A 25,701-nucleotide genomic window follows, 5' to 3' on the forward strand; every position below is an offset into this window, starting at 1 on the left:
ATACAGGTCCTTGGGGCAGAAGGCTGCCCATGGCTACCAGCCAAGATGGCTACTTTCTCCCTCCCCTGCTGGAGACAGGAGGCCTCTGAACATCATTGGCCCAGAATCGCAAGTGGGGAGAGTGGTGTTCACTCAGGTCCTCCTTGCAGGCTACCAATGGCCATGGATCACATGGGATTCCCAAGAACTGGCATCCAGAAGCATTGTGGCCTCTCACTGCAGAGGCAGAGCATCTCCCTCATGGCCAGCAGCCCCTGGTCTTCATTTCAAGCCATCCTAGTCGGTGGTCATCCCTGCTCCCTGGGCGAGGGAGTTCCATAGTTTCACTACAAGCTGCATGAAGAAGCCCTTGGTTTTATCTCTCCTGAATCTCCCGACACTCAGATTCCCATCACATCTCCATTGCACTCCTATATGAACCCGCCTTACCTCCCATTAGGAAACCCCTGCATCTCTTCCACCTTTCCCCACACACAACCTGCCCCACTGATCCGACTGCTTGGTAATCTTGGCATTCTGGAGGGCAGAGTTTCAGCAGCCGACAAAACACTCCCAGGGCAGTGAATTTGGGGTGAATTTTCCCCCATTTCTTTGTAATCGTACGTAATATACCCTTTTTTTGCAAGGCAGTCCCCCCCCATTCTTTCATGCTATTTTCACCCATATGGATACATATTACACCACTGTATGTGTTTTGGTGGACATTACTTGATTGAACTGTCTTGCGGAATTCATGGAAGGAGAACACTTGGAAGGACAGCTCTGTTCCAAATCATGCATAGTTGCAGAAAGTCCATGCAGCTGAGGTACAAAACGTTTTTTTGGGGAAATAGTCCAGCCCTGATGGAGGTGTTCTCATGCAGTCCCTGCCCAAGAGCCAGGTTTACATTTCCTTTTGGGCTTGCTCACCACCCTCTCCAACTCAACAGGTTGTCCCCAACCTCACCAACTGAGTTCTGCATCCTCTCCTCTCCCTGGGCACCACCCAAAGCTGATCTACAGGCTTGTATCCCACATGTCCCAATACCTTTGAATAGATTTTGGGGTGCAATGGGTCTGTAGGGGGGAAGAGCAGGGATTCCCATGCACACGCGGACGTCTGTGGCATTGGATCCAACCCCATCAGTGCTGCAGCAAACTGCTGCCCTTCCATGCTCTTGAATATTCCCCAGATCCATTTTTTCAAGGGAAAGGCAGGCATAGCCTTCTCTTTTTATGGACACTATTTGAGCACTGTCCTGTTTGTTTGTTTGTTTGTTTGTTTGTTTGTTTGTTTGAGTGTGTGTTTGTGTGTTGTGCTGCTTTTATGGTATTTGTGTTGCTTGCTTGATGCTTCATTTTAATATTGCTGGGTTACACTGGTTTGAGCTTCTGTGCATTCTTGTGGATATATAGGGGAAAATAGTAGGTCAGGGCAATTCTTTTATATTTGAATTTGGAGATGGGGGAGAAGTATCAGTGCCAATCATGAGCTGTTGGTCTGGGCTGTGCCTGTAACACTTACAAGGCAGTTGCTGGTCTTTTGCAATCTCCACAGAAATGGGCCCCAGGAGATGTCTTCAGCCTCCTTTCCCAAGAGCCTGAAGTGCCAACCCAACACTTAAGGTGGGGAACCTGTAGTCACATGGCTAAGTCCCATTTCCCCACCTGGTCTTGCTTCAAGTAAACGAACAAGCCTTGCTCCATCGGATGCCCACAGGCAGCAGAGTTGTGTAAAGCAATTGCCAGATGCAGCCCAGGGAAATTTGGAATGAGCCCAGACCAGAAGGCGATATTGTTGTTGTTGTTGTTTAGTCGTTTAGTCGTGTCCGACTCTTCGTGACCCCATGGACCAGAGCACGCCAGGCACTTCTGTCCTCCACTGCCTCCCGCAGTTTGATCAAACTCATGCTAGTAGCTTCAAGAACACCATCCAACCATCTCATTCTCTGTCGTCCCCTTCTCCTTGTGCCCTCCATTTTCCCAACATCAGGGTCTTTTCCAGGGAGTCTTCTCTTCTCATGAGGTGGCCAAAGTATTGGAGCCTCAGCTTCACGATCTGTCCTTCCAGTGAGCGCTCAGGGCTGATTTCCTTCAGAATGGAGAGGTTTGATCTTCTTGCAGTCCATGGGACTCTCAAGAGTCTCCTCCAGCACCATAATTCAAAAGCATCAATTCTTCGGCGATCAGCCTTCTTTATGGTCCAGCTCTCACTTCCATACATCACTACTGGGAAGACCATGGCTTTTACTATACGGACCTTTGTTGGCAAGGTGATATCTCTGCTTTTTAAGATGTTGTCTAGGTTTGCCATCGCCTTTCTCCCAAGGAGCAGGCGTCTTTTAATTTCGTGACTGCTGTCACCATCTGCACTGATCATGGAGCCCAAGAAAGTAAAATCTCTCACTGCCTCCATTTCTTCCCCATCTATTTGCCAGGAGGTGATGGGCCCAGTGGCCATGATCTTCGTTTTTTTGATGTTGAGCTTCAGACCATATTTTGCGCTCTCCTCTTTCACCCTCATTAACAGGTTCTTTAATTCCTCTTCACTTTCTGCCATCAAGGTTGTGTCATCTGCATATCTGAGGTTGTTGATGTTTCTTCCGGCAATCTTAATTCCGGCTTGGGATTCATCCAGCCCAGCCTTTCGCATGATGAATTCTGCATATAAGTTAAATAAGTAGGGAGACAATATACAGCCTTGCCGTACTCCTTTCCCAATTTGGAGGCGATATTGGGGTGTGTGAAATGGTGGGAATGGGGAGCAGCAATGCCAAAGAGATCCCTTTCCATGCAAACAGATTCAGGGATGGAGCTGGAGAAAATGGGCAAATAACACATGTGAGGATTCCTTGAAAATATTGTTACACAGCAGCCAAATTGCTGAACATTGAGAAAACCCAGGAGTTTCAGTGTTTGCTCGGAGTTTGGTTTCCTTGAAGGTGAGGGGAGATATAGATTTTTTTGAACATATAGAGAGAGCATGAGCATAAAATGGATGGGGTCGCAGCATTAACACCCCCCAAATCATCCTTCTCAGTTCCTCACAGCTTTGGATGCCCTCCTCAGGAAACATGAATCAGTGTCTCCAGCTTCCAGGCTGCTTCCAACTCAGCTCTCAAACTCCACATTGGCTCAGGACCAAAATATCTCAAGGGACGCCTCTCTCTCCCCATATGAACTGACCTGGACCCTGAGGTCATCATCAGAAGCCCTTCTTCATGTGCCTCATTCGCAAGAGACCTGGAAGGCCGCATTATGAGATGAGGTCTTTTCTGTGGTGAAACCCTGTTTGTGGATAACTCATCCCTAGGAGGCTCACTCTGCTCCTTTAGGTGCCTGAAACACATTCCTCTTCTTCCAGCCTTGGACTAATGAAAAAAATCTATGGTCTTTTACACTATGTGGGGGTGTTATTGTTTGTTTTCTTAATATGGTATGTATTTTGATGTTTTTGTATTTTAAACAGTGCTGTGGTCCTCAAATGAAGGGTTGTATAGAAATCTAATTGATGGCTTCCAGGTTCCGGTTGCCTTTATGGCACAGCTCCAATGATAGTGGAGACCATTGGTGAAGAAATAAACAAAGATGAAAGAGGTTAATTATCTTTTTAAAGCTTCCCTCATGGATCATCTTGGTACTTTGCTTTTGAACCTACATGCAGGTGGGAACCAGGGATACGCTCACCTAGGAGGACACTCCAGTGGCCAGCGAAGGTCCTAATCCTACAAAGAAAGTTGTCTGACTAGCTCAAGCAAACTCCTCTTTGAGATTCTAACCCTCCCTGGAATCAGGACCCCAAGAATTTGAAGGGATGAAGGGCACTCCCTGATCCACAGCAAGATGAGCAACCTTTTTGCCTAAGCCTCCAGGTGTCAACACCTCACAGGTTGCGGATGTGGAGCAGGATGCCAACTCACTTGCAAGCAAGAGCAGAGGAGAGGGGAGGTGGCATCATGGTTGGATTGGGGGCAGAGGTCCAGGACTTCACTTAGCAAAAAGAGGAGGAGGAACCCCAGATCCAGCAGGGCTGGCTGAACCACATTTTGAGGGGCTCACTTGCCCTTTAACCTCTGCTTGCTTCTTATCTGAAGCAACAATTGCTTCTGTGTGCAGACTTTAAAATATTTTCCAGCTGTGGACATTTCCTGTCTCTGGGTTCTGGAGCTAATGGAGGGATTTATTGCTAGTTGCCATAGTGCATTTCCCACTTCCCTTTGGTCAGCATCCTAAACTCCACTGTGAGTAACACAGAAAAAGCATTGGCTTGCAGGGGATATTGGAATTGAGCCCTTGGTGGTATGATGGGATGGAAGCAGGCAGGGAGGGGAAGGAGAGCATCACCTGAACCAAACCTGGTGGCTTAGGTGAGTGTCACTCAGATGATGGGGGGAGTTCACCTGAGGGGTCTCACCTGTCTCGGATGAAAATGAGGCTTTGGACATCCATCAGACCCCCTTCATTAAGAAGACAAGGATGAGGAGCCTGGAGTTCTGCAGATAATGTTGAGGACTAACAATGGTGACTCTGTGTTTGTGTGTTTGTATGTGTGACACACCGGATAGTAGAGTCTGACCCCCCAAAATCCCCCCTCCCCACACACGTTTTCACAACAGATTTTTCCAATGTTTGCATTTATAACTCACATTAATGGCAATATAATAGGCCAATTGAACCCCAAAAATGAGGCCTCCCACACCATTTTTGGCATCTCCCCCCAAGACGTTGACATCTCCAATTATCACATTGGGCTCTGCTTCTTCTTTCTCCACCTTCTCCCCGCTTTCTCTGCCCTGGTCAAGTCCTCCTTAGGAAACATCCCGTCCCTCTCTGTGCAACTGATCAAGGAAGCGCGGCAGTTGGAGAGGAGATATGGGGAAAGAGGCACAAGGAGAAGAGGAGGGTGGGGTGGGCAAGAGGGGTGGGGGGACTGGGCAAGAGGGGTGGGCCCACAATGTGAGAAATGCTCTTGTGCAAATCCATGTTTGCAAAAACAACCACAAAACCAGGATGGCACCATTGACTGACCTATGCATTCAGCCTACAATAAAGAAAAGGCAGGAGATACAGGTCCTTGGGGCAGAAGGCTGCCCATGGCTACCAGCCAAGATGGCTACTTTCTCCCTCCCCTGCTGGAGACAGGAGGCCTCCGAACATCATTGGCCCAGAATCGCAAGTGGGGAGAGTGGTGTTCACTCAGGTCCTCCTTGCAGGCTACCAATGGCCATGGATCACATGGGATTCCCAGGAACTGGCATTAAGAAGCATTGTGGACTCTCACTGCAGAGGCAGAGGATCTCTATCATGGACAGCAGCCCCTGGTCTGCATTTCAGGCCTCCTAGTCAGTCGTCATCCCTGCCTCCTGGGCGAGGGAGTTCCAAAGTTTCACTACAAGCTGCATGAAGAAGCCTTTGGTTTTATCTCTCCTGAATCTCCCGACACTCAGCTTCCCGCCATGTCTCCATTGCACTCCTATATGAATCCACCTTACCTCCCATTGGGAAACCCCTGCATCTCTTCCAACTTTCCCCCCCACACAACCTGCCCCACTGATCCAAATCTCTCCTGAATCATCTGGCGTTGGTGCCTTCCCTACGTTCATCACAATTTCACATCAGTTTGCTTAGAACACAAAGAAAGCTCCTGAAAACTCATCAGCATTTGAGTGTGAATTTCCCCCCCTAATACACAGGTATTTTTGTGTAATTTTGCCTAATATTCCCCTTTTTGCAAGGCTCCCCGCCCCATTCTTACATGCTGTTTTCACCCATATGCATACATACTAGGGATGCAGAACCTAGGACCACAGAGCCTAGCACTTGCCGATCAGAAGGTCGGCGGTTCGAATCCCCGCGACGGGGTGAGCTCCTGTTGCTCGGTCCCTGCTCCTGCCAACCTAGCAGTTCGAAAGCACGTCAAAGTGCAAGTAGATAAATAGGTACCACTCTGGCAGGAAGGTAAACAGCATTTCCATGCGCTGCTCTGGTTCGCCAGAAGCAGCTTAGTCTTGCTGGCCACATGACCCGGAAAAACTGTACGCCGGCTCCCTCGCCTAGTAAAGCGAGATGAGTGCCTTAACCACAGAGTCGGCCACGACTGCACCTAATGGTCAGGGGTCCCTTTACCTTTACCTTTTATGTGTTTTGGTGCACATTACTTGATTGAACTGCCTTGCAGAATTCATGGAAGGAGAACACTTGGAAGGACAACTTTGTTCCAAATCAGGCATAGTTGTGGAAAGTACATGCAGCTGAGGTACAAAACATTTTGGGGGGAAATAGTCCAGCGCTGATGGAGGTGTTCTCATGCAGTCCATGCCCAAGAGCCAGAGAATCTCCCAACACCACACCTGCTTCGGGGCCCAACTAGAAGTGCCTTTGGCCTCACCCTGCTGCAGGGCTCTTCTCAGGCTCAGTCCTGCAAATCCATATCTTGTGCCAACATTTCCACTTGGGCTTGCTCACCACCCTCTCCAACTCAACAGGTTGTCCCCAACTTCACTGTCCTGCATCCTCTTCTCTCCCTAGGCACCACCCAAAGCTAATCTGGAGGCTATTATCCCACATTGCCCAATACTGTGGAAAGGATTTTGAGGATGCAATGGGTGGGATCTGCAGGGGAGAAGAGCTGGGATTCCCATCCACAAGTGGAAGGCTGTGGCCTTGAATACAATCCCATCGGTCCAGCACCAAACTGTTCTGTTGCTCTTCCATGCTCTCCAGATCCATCTTTCTAAGGGAAAGGCAGCCTTAACCTTCTCTTTTCCTGGACACTCTTTGTGCACTGTCCTGCTGTCTATTTATGTGTGTGTGTGCGCGTGTGTGTGTGTGTGCGTGTTTGTGTTTGTGTGTGTTGTGCTGCTTTTATGGTATTTGTGTTGCTTTCTGGATGCTTTGTTTTAATAGTTCTGGCTGACACTGGTTTAAAATTCTGTGCAGTGTTGTGAATATATGGGGGGGGTTTTACAAAAATTGGGCACCCAAAGTGAGGACAAGGCTTTTATATTTAATTTTGGAGAAAGGGGAGAAGTATCAGTGCCAGTCGTGAGCTGTTGGTCTGGGCTGTGCCTGTAACACTTACAAGGCAGTTGCTGGTCTTTTGCAATCTCCACAGAGATGGGCCCCAGGAGATGTCTCCAGCATCCTTTCCCAAGTCAAAGTGGGGAACCTGTGGTCACAGGGCTAAGTCCCATTTCCCCACCTGGTCTTGCTTCAAGTTAACGAACAAGCGTTGCTCCACAGGCAGCAAAGTTTGCTACAGCAACTGCCAGATTCAGCCCAGGGAAATTTGGAATTAGCCCAGATCAGAAGGTGATATTGGGGTGTGTGGAATGGTGGGAATGGGGAGCAGCAAAGCCAAAGAGATCCCTTTCCATGCAAACCGATCCAGGGATGGAGCTGGAGAAAGGGGGCAAAAAACACATTTCAGGTTCCTTGAAACTATTTTACACAGCTCCCAACTCTCTGAGCAGTGAGAATATCTCTGAGTTGGAGGAAAATCCAGGGGTTTCCATGCTTGCCCAGAGTTTGGTTTCCTTGGAATGATGGTCAGCGGAGGCTGTGCTGTCTTTAGGATATCTGGAGATATTTACACATATAGACAGCATGAGCATAAAATGCAGGGCTTCAAAGAATTAACACCCCCACTCAAAAAAATCCTCCTTCTCAGTCACAGCTTTGGATTCAGAACACAGCAAGCCCATCTCTGTGCCTCTAGCTTCCAACCTGCTTCCAGCAAAACTCTCAAACTAGCTCAGGACCTCTTTACCTCAATGCCACCTCTCCCCATATGTACCAACTTGGATCTTGAGATCATCATCTGTGGCCCTTTTTGATGCACTTTCTTGAACAGATGTCCTGAGATGGGGTGGAGGGAAGGCCCACCCATTAGTCAGAAGGACCCCTTCACTCAGTTGTGGCTCCTGCAACCTGACTCGTTCTTTTGAGATGCTCACAAGGACACTCTTGTGGCTGGCCAGAGCCATTGTCTTACACATAAACTTGTCTGTGGGTCAGGTGTCACCCACTTCCTTTTGGACAATGCCCTAAACAGATATATATACTCCACTGTGGGCCATCCAGTAAAAGGATTGGCTTGTAGAGGATATTGGAACTGAGCCCATGGTGGTATGATGGGATGGAAATGGGGGGGGGGGGAGAGCATCACCTGAACCAAACCTGGTGACTTATGTGAATGTCACTTAGATAATGGGGAGGAAGAGCTCACCTGAGGAGTCTCAACTCTCTTGGGGGATAATTGCAGATAAAGTCATTCAGATTCGGAAGCAGGTAGACACCACCGTGGGAGCAGGGCCAGGGCGGGAGAGTGCTAGAGCCCTGTCTGGTCGAGTTGCATGGAATCAATTCCAATCTGTTACCCCCGAGGATGTGGACAGGCTGCTTGGGCAAGTGAAACCAACCACCTGTCTCCTTGAATCTTGCCCATCCTGGCTAATAAAAGCAAGCCGGGAAGGGCTGGGCGATGGGCTTTGCAGGGTGGTGAATGCTTCCCTCTGTGAGAGAGCCTTCCCAGACCTGATGAAAGAGGCAGTCATTAAACCGCTTCTTAAAAAAACATCTTTAGACCCGGCCTATATGGCCAACTATCGCCCAGTCTCAAATCTTCCATTCTTGGGCAAGTCTACGGGATATCTAACAATCTGGGATAGCAGCGGGAAGCAGCGGGAAACAGCGCTGGAATAAGGGAATTTCCCACACAAAAAGGGAAGGTTGACAGCTATGGCAGAAGGTCACAGTCAAACCAAATCTAAAGAGCTGAACTAAGGTCTGAGCCAACCCCCTCCCCCATGAAATCCCAACTCTGATAGCATTAGGCTCTTTGTTCTTCCAGGGGAATCCCTGGCCTCTTTATTTCCCACCCCACCCCCCATATTCACAGTGTTTCCTCTACAGCAGACCATCTCTGGCGAAAGGAAGACCACCTGATTTCTTCTCTGGAGATGCAGCAGCCTTGACTGCACCTCTGCAGAAACCTCTTTGCTGACTGCTGCTGCTGAAGGCAATTCTGAGAAGGATCCATCCCTGCCCATTTACTCCAGAGCAAGTCCTGCTGTGCTCAGTGAGGCTGACATCTTTGTAACTGAGTTTAGGGTGGTATTTGTCTGCTCATTTGCTTTAGCTTTTCCTTTCAATAAATGCAAACATTGGAAACCTCATGGATGCTTCAGCTGAGATTCCTGCATTGCAGGGGAGCCAACTAGATGACCCCGTGTGTCCCTTCCAACTGTACAAATCCATAATTCCACAAGACAGGGATGGGGATCCTGGGGATTCTCCAGACAACGTGGAAGATACCTCTGGCTACTCATCACAACGCCTTTGTTCTCCCTCCATTGTCATGGCAGGAGACTGTGGGAAGAAGGAGCACTCTTGGGCTGTGGTCCTGTCTGTGGGCATCTGGTTGGCCACTATCAGAACAACCAAGGAGGTTGGCAGGAGCTCAGACCTTCCCCTGCCCTGTTTCAGGATATTGTACACATGGAGGAATCTCATGTCTCCGTGGAATCCTAATCATATGTTCTGTCTCGGCCTCTCTGTCTTTTTGTATTTATATGTTTCACACATCATATATTAGAGTCCAATAGAAAACAAGACCCAGCACACCTTTTCACAACATGGACCTATACAAAGGTTTCCAGGGGCTGAAGCTGGTACAAAAATTGTATTATACACCGGTAAGGTTATATCACATTACTAAATCTGGAAGTAAGAATTGTTGGAGGAAATGCAGAGTGATGGGAATGTACAGTCATATGTGGTGGGATTGTCCGTTAGTTAATGAATTTTGGAAACAGATTTGTTGCATAGCGAGTTCCCGCCTCCCCCAGTGGAAATAAAGACACATGACACAGATATTTAAGGTTAATGGGCTAAATATGGCCACAACTTTATTGGTTACAGGTGATGAGCGGTATTGAACCTTGTGATCATCCCTGGACAGGTGAGGCCCCTCAGGTGAGTTCTTCCACCCCATCATCTGGGTGACACTCACAAAACTCTCAAGATTTGATGCATCTTATGCTCTCCTCCCTCTCCTTTCTTACTTCCATTCCATCATACCTCTGTTCTTCAAGGACCCCCTCACCCCATGTGAACCTACCGAGACCCTGAAATCATCATCTGAGGTCGTTCTTTCTGTTCCTCCTCCCCAAGATGTCCAGAGGGTGGCAACACAAGAACGGGCATTTTCTGTGATTGGATGATGTCCCCAGGGTGCTTTGGAGGAGATATGGATTATTTTTTTTGTTTTATTATGATGCATTTTGTGTTTTTTATCTTGTATTATTATGTTGTGAACTGCCCCGTAATCTACAAATGAAGGATGGTATACAAATCAGAATCAGAATAACCAGAATCATACCACCATGGACTAAAATACAATATTTAATGTAAGCCAATACCTTTACTGGACTGACCACAGGTCACCAAAAAATAAGCAAGCTTTTGAATTCCGCAGAATGCTTATTTGGGCTGGATAATAAGCAAATGAGGCAGTGGCTTGGGGTGTGTGTGTGTGTGAAAATCTGATCTAGGTTTAAAAGGAAGAAGAATGGTCAGATTACTTGATACAGATGTTGCTTGGATTACAACTCTGGACCCCACCCCTGACCATTGGCCACTGGTGGGAGTTGCATCTGGGAGGTCAAAGCTTCCCCAGACATGACTTGATAATGGAGTTTACAGGTTTCATGCTGTGAGGAGCACAACAGCCCATTCCCCATATTTGAAAGGATCACCTACAGCTGTTCCCTAGATCCAGCTCTGGCCATCAGTGAAACGTTGTCAGGTTCCTGGTGGTCAAAGGTATGAAAGAGAAACACTGTCATATTTATGAATGGCAAACATGGAGGTTTATTGCACACAGTGGAGTAGAAATGTCAGTTTGGGTCCCTGCCCCAAACGAAGGGGGTGGCGTCCTGGGACACAGGCCCACGTCTGACATCGGAAGCTGTCTTCCATCAGGTGGTCCCAGCAGGGGTCTCTCCCAGCCCTGCCTGTTTTAAAATGAGGAATGAAGAGGGTACAACTCACTCAGATGCTCCTTGTAGGTTGGGGCAGCTCTTGGTTAGGAAAATAAAGAGAGGAAAGGTAGATGAGATTGCAAAGCCCCAACCAGGCCTCCCAAAGTGCATAGCCCAGAACCGCAGAACTGTAGCACTGGAAGTAACCCCAAAGGGTCATCTACTCCAACCCCAGGCAAGGTTCAAATCACAACTAAAGAATCCTTGATGAATGGCCATCCAACCTTTGCTTAAAAGCTCCCAAGGAAGGAGAGTCCACCACCTTCTGGGGTAGATCATTCCTCTGTTGAACAACTCTTACCCTCCCTCAGAAAGTCCTTCTTGAGTCTGAATCTTGCTTTGTGTCTTACCCTCCAAAACAGGAGAAAAGAAGTCTCCTCCTCCCCTTTTCCAAGCTAAACATACCCAGCTCCCTCAACTGTTCTGGAACCCATTTTCTTCAGCCCTGGGCACCATGAACATTTCCATATAACTCACCTCAACGGCAACAAAGTTTGTCTCTTGAACACCATCCAATTTCTCTTTCCTTGATGCCGCAGCTGAAATACTTGCATCTCCCTCCCCTACGGACACATTGCGGTTCGAGATTTTGGGCTTCGGTGAAATCTGGAAGGGGAAAAAGCCCTTTGAAGCCTGCTTTGCCCCTCCCCCTAAGGCCTGGCCTCCTGCACTTTCCACACCTTCCCCAAAGGCCCCACTGCCTCGGATATCCGGGGGGCACCAGGTTGGGGACAGCTGGTGCAGGAGGAATGCAGGGAAAGGGTCTGGGCTGGAGAGTGAGATCATTCCCCTCCCACCTGCACCTCCAGAAGATGGGCTAAGCCAGGCATGTCAAACTCCCAAGCAACTGTGATCCACTCCCAGTATTTAAAAAATAGCAGTGATCTACCCATTGTGATTGCCAACAGTTGTTGGGCTTATTTTAGGGGACAGTGACCAAAGTTGTTGAGCTTTTTATAAAAAATGTTTTTGGAGGGGAGGCAATTTCCTTAGCCTGCCGAACGACCAGCGGCACCCCTGCGATGGACAGGTAGATCTTGATCGACCTGTTGGACATGCCTGGTTTAAGCCAAGGCGGAAGGGAAGGCTGCGTCAGAGCCACCGGCTTCCCTGGGAGCCACAGGAGAGAAATGCCCCCTTGCCCAGGAAACTGGCTCACTCTCTGCCCCACTGCAAAGATGAAAGATTTTAAAGCAGCCACTTATTTAGATTAGATTCCATGTTTTAGGATTAGCATGGCAAGAAGATCATAAGGAGAGACTGGCTGCTGGATCAGGCCAAAGGGGCCCCATCTAGTCCCTCTTCTTGCAGGGGCCAACCAGATGCCCCATTGGGGAAGATCTCAAGGAGGACAGAGGGGCAAGAGAACCCTTATGGATTCCCTGCAAGTAAACATTAGGAGGCAGGTTTAAAATGAAGAAAGCTGAGAGATGTGAAGTTCAGAGAAGAAACATCTGAGAAGAAGGCCATACCTGGAGCCAGCAGCAGCAGAAGGTGGAAGATGACAGAGAGGAGGCACGAGATCTTCATGGCTGGAGGTTGGTGGGAATCCTGGAGATGCCAGAAGCCAAGTGGAGGTGCGATTGACTGGGGACGGAGAGTTCCCTCTACAGCGCCTGGAGGACTGTTGAAATCTTGTGGGATGTCAACCGTTGTTCGCAGAATGGATGCTGCAATCTCTGAGGGTCATGTGCCAAGTACCAGCCAAAGACCAAGGCTGTGTTGCTATGATGATGTTGTTGTGTTCCTGCCCCCTGCAGTTTTAAAACTGAAATATACTTGGAGTCGAGTGTGGATTTCATGCTCTTTATTCAGCTCATAGTGGTGGTGAGGAGGAATGGAAGTTCCCCCAAAATGTCTGCTTTATATAAATTATTTACACAATGGGCCCCGTGTGATTGGCTCATTCTGGGATTCTCCTGTAGGCCAATCCGGTTGCAGATTCACTTCCACCCAGAGTTGGATTGGGTGGCTCTTGTGGACCAATCAGACTGCTGCATTCTGGATCCTATTGTTCTAGGACCAATCAGACTGCTGCATTTTGGATCCTATTCAACTCAGTACATAACAAAAATGATGACATTTGCTCTCTCGGCAGCCCTCCTCTCTCTTTTTCTAGTCACTGGTTGTGCCAACTCTGATATGTTAATTCATTTGGGCTCCACCCCAGCTGGTCTCCCTTCACCCATCTCAGATCAACCCCCTCCCTCCCCACCTCACCCACTCCTTCCACTCACAGCTTGCCCCCGAGCCCTTCCCCCTCCTCTCACGGTTCACCCCAACCTTCCCCCCTCTTTCCAGGGAGGTGGGTGCTTCACCCAGTGGCTTTCTCAAACGCTCTGTGGGGTTCCTCTCCCCTCTTCCCCTTGCCAATGAAAGTGGATCGCAAAAAGTTTTCCTCCCTCTCTCAGAGTGCCAGAACTTGGGGACAACCAATGAAGCTTCACGACAGAGACAGGGACGTCCTTCTTCCCGCGGTTCATCTATGGAACTCCCAACCAACTTGGATGGCTTTAAAAGAGGGTGGGAGAGAGGGTGATGGATGGCTGACAGTCACAGGCAGCAGTGCTTCTGAATCCCAGTTGCTGCCAAAGACAGGAGGGCTCTTGTGTCGGATCCTGCTCTCGACTTTCCTATAATGTGCATCTGGCTGCTCACTTTGGAAACAGGATCCTGGGTGAGATGGGATCTCTACAAAAAAAAACAAAACCCGGAGCAGAATCCCTAAGATGAGACCAAACCTTGACCAGAGTGGAAATGGAGGTGGTCTTCAAATGGAATGTGTGTGTGTGTGTGTGTGTGTGTGTGTTGTGTGTATACTATCCCACTGTCATGGACTGACCACTTCCTGTTGAAGTTTGTGCTTGTAGGGGCACCCCTTCTCTGCAGAGGTGGGAGACCAGTCTGGATAGTTAGGCTTGGTGAAGACTTGACGTTTTCATCCCCCCAAAAGTTTTTGATTTGAGTTTCCAAGGAAATGAGGCTGCATTTTAATGTTTTTATGTTGTATTTTAATCTTGTTTTTTAAGCTGTATTTCAATCAATTGTTTTTATATTTGGTGTTAGCCGCCCTAAGCCCGGTCTTGGCTGGGGAGGGCGGGGTATAAATAAATTTTATTAGTAGTAGTAGTAGTAGTAGTAGTAGTACACTTGGTTAGCCTGGAAAAAAGGAGACTGAGAGGAGATATAAGAGCCATCTTCAAATATCTGAAGGGCTGTCACAGGGAGGAGGGATCAAGCTTGCTTTCTCCTGCTCTGGAGGGCAGGACTCGAACCCATGGCTTCAAGTTACACGGAAGGAGCTTGTGACTAAACAGCAGGAAAATCTTTCTGACAGTAAGAGCTGTTGGATTGTGGAACTGTTCCCCTTGGGCAGTTGTGGAATGTCCTTCCTTGGAGGTTTTTAAGCAGAGGTTGGATGGCCACCTGTCATGGATGTTTTAGTTGACATTCCTACATTGCAGGGGGTTGGACTAGATGACCTTGGGGGTACCTTCCAACTCTACCATGCTATGATTCTCTGAATCAGCAGACTCTTCTTATGTACTTATGTGTACGTATGAACATAGCTGGAAGTAATGGTACTGTTACACAGTGCATCTCTCAGACTCTTGGGAAATGACTCATCCTGTTGCTTGTTATTATAGAAAAATTGGGGGTTGTCTTTTACAGCCCACCTCTCCACCAAGAGACTCCGTGTCCCCCTAAGTCCATTATTGGTCGGAGAAGAACGGGTGGAGGGAGAAGGCAGTAGAAAGCAAGCAAAGAAGATGTTTGTTTTTCTGTTGCAAACTAAGTTCTCCCGCTGCAAGGAGATGAGGATCCAGAAAAAAGGTGTGTAGGAGCTTTCAAAGACTTTAGAAATTGCCCAGCCCCTTAGCCAGAGACCACCCAAAAGCATCATGCAAGCATCACAGAAAGAAGCAGTCTACACAAAATATCCCTTTAATACAGGATTTGAAGGTTTGTCCAAGATACCGGTACTTCTGCAGAGAAATATTTGGGGTCAGTAAGACTCAAGATGGCGTCTGGATTGCTCTCCTGTACTCTTCCAGACATGGGATTTATCTACTTATATGTGTGTGTGCTTACCTTGTGCACTTAGGAACATTCGTTTTATTTATGACACCTTTGAATTCTTATGACCCTGTTTATGGGAGATGGAATTCCAAACAATCTCCTTCCTTAAGTTTCTGAAGGCTTCCTTTGCAAAGGGCAGCTGACACCAATCCCAGAATGCTCAGAGCTAGGGACAGAGGAAGCTGGGCAGTTATGAGCTCTCAGACCTACAAAGGGATCCATCCCCTGAGAAAAAGCAACATCAACAATGGGAGTAGGGAGAGGTCCTTGAGCTATTGCAGTCCTGAGTCATTTCAGCCTTAGAATCATAGAATCATAGAATCATAGAGTTGGAAAAGACCACAAGGGCCATCGAGTCCAACCCCCTGCCAAGCAGGAAACACCATCAGAGCACTCCTGACATATGGTTGTCAAGCCTCTGCTTAAAGACCTCCAAAGAAGGAGACGCCACCACACTCCTTGGCAGCAAATTCCACTGTCGAACAGCTCTTACTGTCAGGAAGTTCTTCCTAATGTTTAGGTGGAATCTTCTTTCTTGTAGTTTGGATCCATTGCTCCGTGTCCGCTTCTCTGGAGCAGCAGAAAACAACCTTCCTCCCTCCTCTATGTGACATCCTTTTATATATTTGAACATGGCTATCATATCACCCCTTAACCTCCTCTTCTCCAGGCTAAACATGCCCAGCTCCCTTAGCCGTTCCTCATAAGGCACCGTTTCCAGACCTTTGACCATTTTGGTTGCCCTCCTCTGGACACGTTCCAGTTTGTCAGTGTCCTTCTTGAACTGTGGTGCCCAGAACTGGACACAGTACTCCAGGTGAGGTCTGACCAAAGCAGAATGGCCTTTGTAGGTCAAAACCAGCACTTTCAATTGGGTCCAGTTCAAAGTTCTTTAGCTTGGACTAGAAGATCCACAGGGACCATTCCAACTTTACAATTCTAGGATTCTCTAATTTTGCCAGGATTTAAATTCCCACCCAGCCATGAATCTCACTGGGTGACCCTGGGCCAGTCATGACCTTTCAGCCTAGTCTACCTCATAGGGTTCCTGCCAGGAAGGTGTGCAAAGGAGGGGGACCAAGATGTTCAAGGTTCTGGAAAAGAAGCCATATGTGGAATGGTTGATGGAGCTGGGTAGGTTTAGCATGGAGAAGAGGAGACTTAGAGAAGATATGATATTGATCTTCAGATATTTTAAGGGCTGTCACGTGAAAGATGGAGCAAGCTAGTTTTCTCCTGCTCTGGGGGTAGGGCCCAAACCAATGGATTCAAGTCCCATGAATGGAGATTCTGACTGAGCTCTGGGAAGATATTTTTGAAGGAAAGAGTTGTTTGACCATGAAATGGACTCCCTCAGAAGGTGGTGGACTCTTCTTCAGTGGAGAATTTTAAGCAGAGATTGGGTGACCACCTGTCAGAGATTCTTTAACTTGGACCAGTTGACCCTCAGGCTACCTTCCAACTCTATAATTCTAGGATTCTCTGATAATAATTGCAATCTTGCTCCATTTTGACCTGGAAGGTGGTGGGTCTAGCATTGCTTCCCGCAACTGCACCCCTCAACCTCCTTCAGAACTAGGCCAATTCCCAATTCCAGTGTGTAGCACAGAAGCACCTGCTAGTACTCCAGAAACAAAGAAAAATCACAACATGGAGAGGAACTGGCAGAACCCCACCCCAACCCAGCGTCCCTTTTCATACAAGGCACCACCACACAGAGGTTTCCAATGCAAGCATTTATTGAAAGGAAAAGCTAAAGCAAACAAGCAGGCGTATCCAATCCTAAACCCAGTTACAAAGATGCCAGCCTCACTGAGCACAGCAGGACTTGCTCTGGAGTAAAAGGGCAGAAAGGATTGGGCAGGGATGGATCCTTCCCAGGAGTGCCTTCAGCAGCAGCAGCAGCAGTGAGCAAGGAGGTTTCTGCAGAGGTGCAGTCAAGGCAGCTGCATCTCCAGAGAAGAAGCGGGGTGGTCTTCCTTTCGTCAGAGGTGATGCGTGATGGGTCTGCTGTAGAGTTAAATGAAAAAGAGAGGAAACACCATGAATACAGTGGGTTAGGGTGCACAAAACAGGCCAGGGACCCCCTGAAGACCAAAAAGCCAAATGCTATCTGAATTGGGATTTCACATGGTGGAGGAGTGGGGTTCAGCTCCTGGATGTCGGGAGAGGTCTCCATCCCAAACACAAACTGTTCCATGCACCTTCTGGAGCTGATGGGAGATATACTCTAAAACATCTGGTGGCCACCTGGTTTACCAAGGCTGATCTCCAAGTGGCTCCAAATGTCAACAGGGAATTCTCAAGGTCCAAACTCAAAACAATGAATTTAGCATTCGGGAGAATCTAGCAAGCGCCACCCCTCCACTCCGTGGCTGTTAAGGGTCAAAGACAGGGGGAAGAAGCAGAGCTGTAACTCTGAGGTCTTTGGGGTCGTGTCTCTTTGAGATGCCACAGACTTATTTTCAGACACAGGTATGGTTTTGCCTATAACTCACCTTAGCTGCGCTTGCAGCAACGCCTGTCTCCCGAACACTTCCCAATCTCTTTCTCGCCTTTGTTGCAGGTTTTTCTGCAGCTGCCCCCATTGTTCTGGCAATCCTGGGTGGGACGTTGAGCTCCGGTGAAATCTGCAGGGGAAAGCGAAGAGAAAAGCAAACTAAGAGAGGGAGATGCAGGTACCAAGGAGAGGATCTACCTGGGAAGGCTGCTCCATCTCCCAGGACTGGCCTTCTACACCTTCCATCCTTTGTTCCTCAACAATCCTGCTGGCCAGGACATCTAGAGGGCACCAGGTTAGGGGAGGCTGGTGCAGGATGAATGCAGGGAAGGGGGCTGGGATGGAGAGTGAGCCCCTCCCCCTCCCACCTGTGCCTTCAGCAGGAGGTTTGAGCCAAGGTGGTAGGAAAACCTTTGTCAGAGTCACTGCCTTCCCTGGGGGCCACTAGCAACCTTGGAGAGAGAAGATCTCTTGCCCAGGAAACTGGCCCACTCTCTTCCCCACTACAAAGCTGATTGCACTGAAATGTGTTATTGCAGATTTTATAGCAACAGCTTCTTTGGATTAAATTCCATACTTTAGGATTGCAATGACAATCAGATCCCAAGAGCCTGGCTGCTGGATCAGGCCAAAGGGGATTCATCAAGTCCATCAACCTGGTCTCACAGTGGCCAATCAGATACCCCATTTGGGAAGCTCTCAAGGGGGACAGGGGGCAAGAGAATTCCCCACCCATCCCTTTGGGACTCCCTGCAAGTGGTATTCAGATGCAGGTTTAAAAGGAATAAAGCTAGGGAGCTGTGGAGCTCAGAGAAGAAGCATCTGAGAAGAAGGCCATACCTGGAGCCACCAGCATCAGGAAGAGGAAGGTGAGAGAGAGAAGGCAGAAGATCTTCATGGCTGGAGGTTGGTGGGAATCCTGGAGATGCCTGAAGCCAAGTGGAAGAGCAGTTGTCTGGGGAAGAAGAGGTCCCCCTACTTATAGGTGGATGGAGGACTGATGAAACCTTGTGGGAAACCAAATGTCTTTCACAGCATAGATGTCAAAATCCCTGTGGGGCAGAAGAAGATGAGAATTGCTGTCTGGATTTGAGTAATGCTCTTGTGCAAAACCACATACGGAACAATGACCACAAACCAGGCTAGTGTCACTGACTGACAAAGAGAAGCAGAGAGAGTTGTTTCTGAAACTATGGCATTGGAGAATTAATTTCCCAGCTATGCATTGAGTTTACCATGAAGTTAAGAGAGGAAAAGCACATTCTTGGAGGAGAGGGCTATCAGGGCTCCTGGCCCCCAGGGCTCTCTTTTCCCTCCACTGCTTCAGTCTCTGAACTCCAGTTGCTCACAATCACAAGCGAGTCCATGGCTGTTTCCCATATGTGTGTTTCTGGTAGCCTTCTTATTACCATTTGACTCTTGTAGGCTTCTGGTCTGATCCAGCAGGGATCTCCTTATACCCTTTGCAGAGTTAAAGCTTCTTCAGATAATACATTTGTAAAAGATCCTTCACAGCACACAGAGGACTTTGAAAGGTTGTTCCTTGTGAGTTATCAATGGTACCCCGCTGTGTGGTTTCGGGTACCCATGGCGCGACTGGACACCTGCCTTGGAAAATTCAACGAAGAGACAATTTGGAAGGATGATTCTGTTCTGCTTCACTTTCTGTTGTGGAAAGTGCAAATTAGCTGGGCAGTCCTGTAATTGCCAACTCAATTTAGTGTCCCCCATTTCCCTGGCAAAAACTCAAAGCGGATCCCACTGGCAAGCAATCCATTGAAGAACGAAAGTGTGATTTTTTAGCATCCTTTTGAGGTCATTCCTTTTCTTTTCCATATTTGGAGTACAAATAGTGGGGGGAGGGGAGAAGAGACATATCTTCTTCTTTGACACCTGAAGCTGTTAAAAAAAAGAGAGAGGTTATACCTGTATAACCTCTGTATAACCTATATACGACGGCCCGTGTTTTTTAAAAAATGAGCAAGGTCCTAACCAAAGATGAATGGCAGCTTAAGCTAGTGGAATATGTGGCAGCTTGCAGATCTAACGTACAGAATAAGAGAACAAGAAAACATTAGTTTAAAGAAGATTGGAAAATATTTATTGACTATATGGGAGGAAATTGTGTGCACTTGAAAACATTGGCTGCAGTAAGATAAATTCAACAGTGTAAGTAAGTTTTGATGGATGTAATAATAAAATACTGAATGGTTTAGTTTATATAAAATATACTGGGATTTATGCTATGCAAAATGAACCATGGAAAGAGAAGAAGGGAAGTCACTGATATTCTCTCTAGCACACTCTCTGCATTCCTGTCATTCTCACAGTGAGGTGGAGATGATAAACTACCCTTCACAGCTCTCTGGGAAGAATGCGAGCTTCTCTTTTGTTGGCTGCTTCTCTACTCCTCTGGAGCTCTTATACCTTGGGCAGAAGTGTTCATGACACATGTGAGGCTGGTGGGAGTTTTTGCACTTCTATACCGCTTGTTTGTCACAACAGCCTCTCATTGGTTTACAAATGAGAGTGTGAGCTTGTGGAAGAGAGCAAGGGGTGCTGGACTAGGCAGGACTTTGGGCTGGCATGTTTCAGGGCTCTTCTCATGCAAAGTCCTTCAGAGCCACATCTCATACCATCATTTCCACCTGGGCTTTCCTTCCACCATCTGCAACTCAATGGCTTGTCTCCAAATTCACAAATTGACTTCAGATTCCTCTCCTCTCCCTGGACAGTGGTGAGGAAACCATCTCTGACCCAGGAACCACCTGGAATCTGATCTGGAGAGTCATTCCAATCTTCAGAGCAGGTTTTGAGGTGCCTGGGGGGAGTCTTCAGGAGAGAGGAGGAAATGTCCTATACCAAGCAGAAATTTCTTGCCTGAACAGCACAGCAGCCTTGGAAACCACCCAATCATTCTAGCCCCTAACTGTCCCATTGCCCTTCCAAGCCCTCAATCAGACTCCATATCCATTTTTCCAAAGAAAGGGCAGGTTTAACTCTCTTTTTCCGAATGGTCTGAATGTGTGTGTTGTGCTGTTTGCATTTTACTTGTGGTGCTGAAGCAACACTTTGTTTTGATATTGTTGGCAATGGCAGGCATTGGTATGAAATTGTGTGCACTGTTGTGAATTTATGTGTCCATGGGAGAGAGATGGGGGCTCAAAAGTGAGGATCACACTCTCATATTATTCTGGGGGAGGAGTATTAGTGCCGGTCGTGAGCTGTTGTTCTGTGCTGTGTCCTGTCCTGTGAAACTTCCAGGGCATCTGCTCATCTTTTGGAACCAGCACAGACATGGGATGTCTTCAGCATCCTTTCCCAAGAGACTGAAGTGCAAGATGCAGCAGGCAAGGTGGGGAGTCTGTGGTCTCACCACTGAGTTCTGTTTCCTCACCATGTCTGGCTCCAAGTCAGACAAATATTGCTCCATGATCAGTGAATCTCCACAGACTGAAAAGGTGTGTGAAGTAACAGGCAGCTGCTTCCGTGAAACACAGTGGAACTGGCAATTGGCCCAGATCAGAAGGAGGTTGTGGGGGGGGGGGGAGGTTGGTGAGAGTGGGGGACAGCAATGCCAGGTCAAAATGGAGCAAAATGGCATTTATCGTAGAATCCTGGAATTGTAGAGTTGGAAGGAACCCTGAGAGTCATCTAGTCCAAACTTAAGAATCCCTGACAGGTGGACATTGAATCTCTGCTTGAAAGCCTTCACTGAAGGAGAGTCCACCACCTTTGTTTTTTAGCTTTCCTGTTATATCTCGTCGTCAACACCTACTATGTTACAGTCATACATAAATTCATAAGAAAAAGATAAAAGTAAAGGTAAAGGACCTTTGACAGTTAAGTGCAATCACAAACGACTCTGGGGTTGTGGCGCTCATCTCACTTTACTAGCTGAGGGAGCCGGTGTTTGTCCACAGACAGTTTTTCTGGGTCATGTGGCCACCAGGACTAAGCCATTTCTGGTGAAACCAGAGCAGTGCACGGAAACGCCGTTTACCTTTCCGCCGGAGCGGTACCTATTTATCTACTTGCACTTTGACATGCTTTTGAACTGCTAGGTTGGCAGGAGCAGGGACTGAGCCATGGGAGCTCACCCCGTCGCGGGGATTCGAACCGCCGACCTTCCGATTGGCAAGCTCAAGTCTCAGTGGTTTACACCATAATGCCACTCACATCCCCAAGAAAATATACTGCTGAGTATTTTTGCAGCCTGTTATGATTATTTTCTTGTTCTAATATTTTTCCATATAATCCATAGATAATATCCTGTCCTCTTTCCGTCTTCCCCCTTTGGTCCGCATCCCAACAGTGACTTCAAGATAGCCGTTCTCACTTTCTGCCATACTTGACATTTCCTTTCTTCGTTTTCTTGGGTGGGAACTGGTGGAGGCTGTCTGGGAAGTCCCTTGGGCTGTGCTCACCCTCCCCTCCAGGAATTGGTCTAATCCTCTCTTAAAATCCTCCAGTTTTGTGGACATCACTACATCTTGGACAAGCCAGTGGGAATTTGTGACACTGGTCCTGAAAGCAATGCAATGGCTGGCAGTGAACTACAGGGACCAATTTAGGGTGTTGGAATGAGCAGGCTCAGAAGTGCCCCTAAATAAGCATGCTTGTAACCAAAACACCTGGGAACCACACACACCTAACTCTGGAAATATACTCATTCCCATTTATAAAACACATGCCCTGCTTTATTCTGTCCACAAAATATTTGCTCAAAGGATAGAAGTAACATCGATCCAACCACTAAAATACAGAACAAACTGAAAACAGAAGCAAAAACAAGAGCATTGGCCAATTTGGTCAATTTTGGTTTCTTCCAGTGTCTCCTTTTCCAAGCTGCAGCTGAGTTTTTCCATTTCAGTTTGCTTTTAAGAACAACACACTCCCCAAGATATTAAAAATTCCTTCCAGTAGCACCTTAAAGACCAACTAAGTTAGTTCTTGGTATGAGCTTTCGTGTGCATGCACACTTCTTCAGATACCAAGGCATCTTCAGATCTGTAACCAACACTCCCCAAGAAAACTCATCAGCATTTCTGTGTGGTTTTCTTCCGATAACATGTCTGTATGTAATTTTGCCTGATCTGCAGATTTTGGCAGGGCAATTTCCCTGGATGAAATTCACTTTCACATGCTGTTTCCATGCATATATATGGGAACATCAGAGACACCCTTTGTCCTGGCTGTGCTTGGTTGGGCAATGACACTCTGATCACCGTAATGCCAAGGCTGTCGAGCAGCTGAATGAATGGGGCAGGTTGGGTGTGGGGACAGGTGGTAGAAACACAGGTGTTTCATTATGGGAGGTAATGTGGATTCATAGAGGAGTTTGATGGGGACTTTGGGTGAAGCTGAGTGTCTTGAAAGGACCTTTTCATTCAGCATATAGTTAAACTACGGAACTCACTTCAACAAGAGGCAGTGATGACCAGCCAGTTGCATGGCTTTAAAAGCAGATTGGACAAACTCATGACTTGGTCTGCCTTTCAATGGCAACTTGCCATGATGGCTTCTTCCTGCCTCTTCCTGGAAATGGCACTTAGGGCCACACTTGTGACCAGCAGCCACCCATATCCTACAAGGAAGGCCTTTTCAAATCCATCTAAGGTGGCAGCTACCACTATGTTTGAAGGAGCAAAGTAAATACTTTAACAGTGTGCTGTGAAGGACCTCTTACAATTGCATCATCTGAATGAATTTTAATTCTGCAAAGGGCATTAGAAGAACTTTGCTGGATCAGGCCAATGGCCTACAAGATTCAAGTATCTTGTTCTCACAGGAATAACCAGAAGCCAACGGAAACAAAATTTGGGAGCAACAGCAACCCCCTTGCTTCTGATTCTGAGAACTGGAGTTCAGAGGCCAACAACGGAGGGAGAACGTAGCCATGATGGCCAGTAGCCCGGATAGCGCTCTCCTCCAAGAAATAAAATATCTGTAATCTCAAGGCATTCTTGGAAAATTCCTTCATCAAGGGCACCATTTTAGAAACAACCCAATTCCCTCTCTTTGCCGGTCATTCTTCCATATATGGTTTTGCACAAGAACATTACTGAAATCCGGACTGCTCTTCTCATCTTCTTCTGCCCTGCAGGGCTTGCGACATCTATCCTGTAAAAGACATTTGGCTTCCCACAAGGTTTCATCAGTCCTCCATCCACCTATAAATAGGGGGACCTCTTCCACTTGGCTCCTGGTACCTCCATGATTCCCACCAACCTCCAGCCATGAAGATCTTCTGCCTCCTCTCTGTTGTCATCCTCCTCTTGATGCTCCTGGCTCCAGGTATGGAGATCTTCCCTGTTTCTTTAACTTTTCACCTTTATTATTTTATTCACATAATATACACTCTTTACAACAAACAACTCCAAAACAAGCATACAACTCCAAAATAAAATCACATTTAACAAAACCATGTCTCATGTTTTCATTTACACTTATCTACTCTCCGATAACTTTACTTGATATTTCTTGCTGTTTTCTACTTTCCTTATAGAATCTTTATGAAGATTTAAATCTCTTAAATCCTATACCAATCTTTAACAATTTCAATTAATCCCTTCACTTCCCTCCACCCACGTGTGATCTTCTTTGCCTACATTACAACGAAGTAATTTCGTTGTCCCCGAGAGGGGGCAATGACAATAAAGATATTGTTGTTGTTGTTGTTGTTGTTGTTGTTGTTGTTGTTGTTGTTGTTGTTGCTGTGTTATTCACTTTATTTGTTATTCCATCCTTGATATATTATTATCCAATCTCCTTGCACCTTTTAAACTTTTGCATATTGATTTTTAAGCTCCAGCACAGACTTTTTTCATGCCTTCCTTAACGCATTCCCACTCTTTATTAATTTTTTGATTAGAGTATCCTCTAATTGATGCTGTTAATTTTGCCAGCTCCGCAAATTCAAGAAATTTCATTCTCCATTCTAATAATTCTGCTATTTTATTAGTTTTCTCAGATTCTCTACAACTCTCTGCTTTATTCCTTTTAAACCTGCCTGTGAATCCCACTTGCAGGGAACCCCAAAGGGATAGGTGGAGAATTCCTTTGCCCCTCTGTCCTCCTTGAGAACTTCACAAACGGGGCATCTGGTCGGCCACTTGAAGAGCAATGTGTTTCCTTTGGCTCGATCCAGAAATCAGGCTCTTTCTATGATCTCACTGTAATACTAATCTTGCAACATGAAATATCATCCATAGGAATTGCTTTAAGATGTTTAATACAGTGGTACCTCAGGTTACATAAGCTTCAGGTTACATACGCTTCAGGTTAAAGACTCTGCTAACCCAGAAATAGTGCTTCAGGTTAAGAACTTTGCTTCAGGATGAGAACAGAAATTGGGCTCCGGCAGCGTGTCAGCAGCAGGAGGCCCCATTAGCTAAAGTGGTGCTTCAGGTTAAGAACAGTTTCAGGTTAAATACGGACCTCCGGAAGGAATGAAGTACTTAACAAAAGGAAGCCAGTCTCTCTCCCCCCCCAATAAAGTTTTATTATTTTCTTTTCTTTTTTAAAATAATATTTATTACTTTCCAACAATTTGAACATTACATAGAAAAAGAAAATAAACAATACAATACAAAAACAATACCTAACACTAAACTAACAAAAACAATTTAAACTAAGAAAACAAAACAAAAACAATTTAAAACACATCAAATAGTTTCAATCTTTCATTCACTTATTTCCATGACCTCCTCACACCTCCCTTTTTGTATTCCACTTCTATTAGTTGTTTCAGCAATTCCTTTCCATCTTCCTCTGCTTTCTATCCTATAATTATCTTAACACGTATTAACCTTATTTTTCCCTTTAATTCTCTACTAATCTATTTATACTTAATTCCTTATAACATTTCTGCTGAAGCCATATAACTTCATTCCAACATTTTTCTAACATTCATTAATTTTACAATATTTCTGTAAATAGTCTTTAAACTTTTTCCAATCTTCTTCCGCCGACTCTTCTCCCTGGTCTCGGATTCTGCCAGTCATTTCCGCCATTTCCATATAGCCCATCAACTTCATCTGCCATTCTTCCCGGGTGGGTAAATCTTGTGTCTTCCAATACTTCGCGATGAGTATTCTT

At 46.7% G+C, this 25,701-nt stretch overlaps 3 long non-coding RNA genes across 5 annotated transcripts in view; 1 reads left to right on the forward strand and 2 right to left on the reverse strand.

The window, feature by feature from the left end:
* LOC309529691 overlaps window positions 1-25,701 on the reverse strand; it is a 128,141-nt gene that overhangs the window by 56,850 nt on the left and 45,590 nt on the right. The window lies entirely within an intron of this gene.
* The window catches only part of LOC309529717, a 61,443-nt gene that overhangs the window by 31,582 nt on the left and 4,160 nt on the right, over window positions 1-25,701 (forward strand). The gene's annotated exons all lie outside the window — the stretch shown is intronic.
* LOC309529016 lies at window positions 16,823-18,613 on the reverse strand. The gene is made up of 3 exons (XR_014218033.1): window positions 18,442-18,613; window positions 17,600-17,731; window positions 16,823-17,111 (listed from the first exon to the last, which is right to left on the reverse strand). It is a non-coding gene; the product is annotated as an uncharacterized lncRNA (long non-coding RNA).

Source organism: Podarcis vaucheri (genome assembly GCF_965113315.1).
Source record: "Podarcis vaucheri genome assembly, chromosome: 3".
Lineage (NCBI taxonomy): Eukaryota > Metazoa > Chordata > Lepidosauria > Squamata > Lacertidae > Podarcis > Podarcis vaucheri.